The following is a 4,274-nucleotide window of genomic DNA, read 5'->3' as shown; positions in this document are numbered from 1 at the left end:
TCTTCTGCCTAAGAATAAATCCCCATTTCACTTTGAGCCCTGGCATGTATCTGTTTCTCACATGAATTATACACCATCCACAGTAGCAAGTAGCTCTTGGACGTAAGGTGATTTTTGCATAAGCAAACAAATATTTCTTACTTTCCATTGTGCTCAGATGAAAGTTCATTTCAATGTCTGTTGTCCTTCCATTTAAAACTAATATTTCTCTGCATGAGTGCATCTCTAGGTGTGCTTGTTTCCTGCTAAAAGCCCTTGGATAGCAATTAGGCTGCTATTAACATGACTCAGGTTGTTATCTAAAGCGATTACCATCTTCTCTCTCCTTCTGCTTCACTCCCTCCCCTCTTCTGCCTCAGGGTCAAATGTTTAAAGAGAGAGATCCCAATTCTTTTAGTAGCTCTGTTAAATGATCAATTTTTAGCCAGGGGCACATCATTTCTGGACACAGGCTTATCACAGTGCTGGTGGAGTCCCAGCGGCTGGGGAGTGTGGTTTGAAAGGAGAGCACATAGTCTGGCCTCGTGGTACTTCCCAGCAGTAGGACTAAGTGACTAAGGCCACCTGAGATGGCAAAAAGAAGTAACAAAGATTTCAATAATTGACCAACTGTGAAGAAATTCATCTCAGAAGGATAGTTTATAACCACCTTCAGCATATTCTAGAAGCTTCCTCCGGCATTTTTTACAGAACAGGTTATTCATTGCTGGTAACATGACTCTTAGCATTTAGAAGTTTTATTGCTGATATATAGTGCAATTGCGCCCTCGGAGTCCGAGGATACCACCTCGGACCACATACTCCTACACTCCATGCCAGATGCCCTCAGGGGTTCTCTGGGGCCTCTCTCCCTCCCTCCCTCTCCTCCTCCTCCTGCTATGCAGCCTTGTCTATGGTGGTTGGCGTAGTCCTACAGCAGCTCTGCAGCCACGCTTCCCTATTGCTGCACTGAAAGTAGGAGGACTTAGGTAACTTCTGTTGATGCAGTTCAACATTTTTCACGTTTGAACACAAACTCATTTTCCTAAAATTAGATCTTCTCTGGAAGCTAGGAGTAGAACAGGAAAAAAACCTACCAAATCAACAATAAAATCAAGTGGTAGATATTTAAACACTACCGTTCTAGTAGTAGGTAGCAAATTTCTAATCATTTCTAGATAAACACTGCTCATCAAAAGAAAGAAGCATATGAAGCATTAAAGGCAAACTTAGCAGCAATAGGATCACCTGTTTTAACAAACAGAGGTTAGGGGCTGCCTGTGCTGGCACTTTAAACCAATTAATCTCGAGGTGTTATTGACCTATTTAGCAAAAGCAGGCTGAAGTGTCATTCCAGAAGCGCAATGCTTGACTAAAGCAGTACAATTTGAGAAAAAAACCTGATCTGTGGAGCAGTCAGTTTTGCATTAGTAAAGTCATATTGAAAAAGCATAGCAGATTTCTTTTAGGTCTGAAAAGTTCAAGCAATGCTTTGATTATTCAATTATATGACCCTAGAATATATTATTAGTAAAAGCATAGTCTAACAGGTAGGAAGAAGATAGACTATCAAAAGACATTTTTTCAAAAATCAGCGCTGATGAGGCCAGCAGCTGACCCTGAGAGAATCTAGGCAATCACAAATCACTGTGAATTAAGTGCTGAGTATCAGAGTGTACATAGTGGAGTTTAAAAAGTGGTTGCTGCTCATGCATCCATCTCTGGGGGAGTGAAGTGACTCAGGTGCTGTAGGAGGGAGTGACAGCTCAGCCTCGGGAAGATTTATTTTTGCTGATTCACAGATGAGAAATACCAAACTGCATCTAGAAACATCTGTTCCTGACTTCTTTAAAAAAGGCACCAAAGATTCCTTGTTTTTCTCACTATGAACAGCTTGCATTTCTTCCCAGACCACAACCAGTTTTGGTACTGAGGCACTGTGCTGCTGCAAGGCCCCAGCACACAGAGCAAAGAGGCCTTGTGGAGTGCAGTGTCCTTCCACGTCTGTGTGCCTCACTGAAATCCCTTGCCCTGGGTGTACTGCTGCTCACCTTCCTAAGTGCCTCTCTCCATACTGAGAAATATGGATGACTGTGGTTCTTAGTCCCAGCATCTTCTAAACCCAAGGAGGGACTTCCATGCTTGACAAAAGCATGGCTCAGGACAACTTCTTTCTTAATATTCACAGCCAGACAATGCAGATCCCCTTATCCTCACTACTGCATGCATGCGTCAGAAGCTCTTCACCTTCCTTCTGTAGGAAGAATCAGAAAAAATGTATGCTGAAGGCTGTATGCAAATTATTTAGAAATATGCAAATGAAATTGCTGCAAAGACATTCTGTTTCCTATGTAGCTGTGCAGGTCATAGCATACAGATATGAAACTGAGACTAGGATAGAAAATTTGCAAGGTGTTTATTAGCAGAAAAAAAAAAGCTAGGGGAGGTTACTTTCAACTCACACAGTTACTTCTGCTTTGCTTCAGACTATCTTCTAAAACACACAGTGGTAAGTTTATAGTTTAAATTCCAGTGAGGCTACCAATTCTTAGTAGACATTTCCTTTAAGAACTTCTGTTAGTATTGATCTGTCAGCACTTGCTTAATTTCATTTCATTTCTCTCGATGTAGACTTTTTTAAAATATTTTTTACTTTACACTTTTGGTATACCCCTCTGACCTTGCAAACTTTTAGTGTGTTCTTCTTTGAAATAAGGGTACCATAAATACATCAGACAATTAAATCAGTGATATACTTTTAAATTGGCATTTTTTCTTTCTTTCTTCTTTTAATTTAGGCCTCACCAGCTGAACCTGAAAAAGAAGCTAGAGATTTAGTCATTGGAAAACCAATTAAAATGAAACTATTAGAACAATATGCAGTTTGTAGAACGCAACTGCTGACATTTCTTCTGTTAGCCTATGGTCTATTGCGAAAAAATTTCCATAGGGGTCCTCTGAACAAACAGAGACCTTAAAGATTTGCACAGAACATATTTCTGTGGGCCAGAGAAAAAAATGGAGAATGATAGTTGCTAGAATAATATTCACTAAGTCAACCTGAAACTATTAAAATAATAGATTCATCCTTCTGTAAAATAACACATTACTTCCCGGGCAGGAACATGATTATTTCCTAATGACTTCATCATAGATCTAAAGTACTGTGTAAAAGTCAATTAATTTGATGTCAGTTGTCATTACATACACTATAAAGGTTATTGAACCATTTGTATATTCAAAATAGTGTATTGTGTTAAAAGTTCAAGAGCAGTTGTAAGAAGATAAAATAGTTTGAAGTGACATTCAGTTTGTATCACAACTTCGTACTGTGAAATAAAGTTCATTAGTGACCTGTTTCTTCATTCTGCTCACATCATGATTAGCAGTGTATTGGAAAAATCCATAATGCATAGTCATACAGCCTCTGATCCTTATCTAGGGATTGTGATTGGCATATCTTAAACTGCAGTAGAGCAAAAGAAAATGAAAAATGTGATATTACAAATAAAAATTAAAGAATGTATGTGAGTTTTATCACCTTTACTCCAATTAAATAGCACTTTGATTTGCAAGTCATAAACTCAGTGGACTTAGTCATGAAACCAAGTGCTGTTTGGTTTAAGTGATGACATCACATGAAAGACTTTAATAAAGAAAAGAAGGCAAATTTTCCCAATAATTTGATCAAATTAACTTAATTGAACAGTAACTTCAGTGACATGTTTGTGGAGCTATGTGTTTAGGTGTTCCTACTTAAACTTCTGAATATTAGACATCCAAGTCTGCTCATTTTGTTGGTAGCATCTATCTGTGTGTCTGCTGTTATTATTATTATTATTTTTATTATTATTATGATCCTCCATCCCTGGAGGTGTTCAAGACCATGCTTGAACACCCTGAGCAATGTGATCTAGTGGATGGCAACCCTAACAATGACAGCAGCGTTGGAATTAGATTATATTTAAGCTCCCTTCCAACTCAAGCCATTTTATGATTCCATTATTCTATTTTTTAGATTCCATGATTCTATTATTTTGCTCTTGATAGATGGGAGAAATTAAGTTAGAAGAACAATGTGGTCAAAACAAGGAATTAGAAATGGAGTTTGGGAGAAGTTGTGAAAGGCAGGACGTTGTAGTGCTTGAGAATGCAGAAGTTGAGAACTTGGCTAAGAACCATGTGTATCTGTTGATGATCAGAAATTGGAAGCGGTGTGCAGAATGAACATAGAAGAGAAACAGGTGATAATGGTAAAAAAAAAAAAAGGAATTGAACGTTGATTTTCTTTTCTT

This window comes from Meleagris gallopavo, chromosome 2 (assembly GCF_000146605.3).
Source record: "Meleagris gallopavo isolate NT-WF06-2002-E0010 breed Aviagen turkey brand Nicholas breeding stock chromosome 2, Turkey_5.1, whole genome shotgun sequence".
NCBI lineage: Eukaryota > Metazoa > Chordata > Aves > Galliformes > Phasianidae > Meleagris > Meleagris gallopavo.
This window is presented reverse-complemented; position numbering follows the sequence as displayed.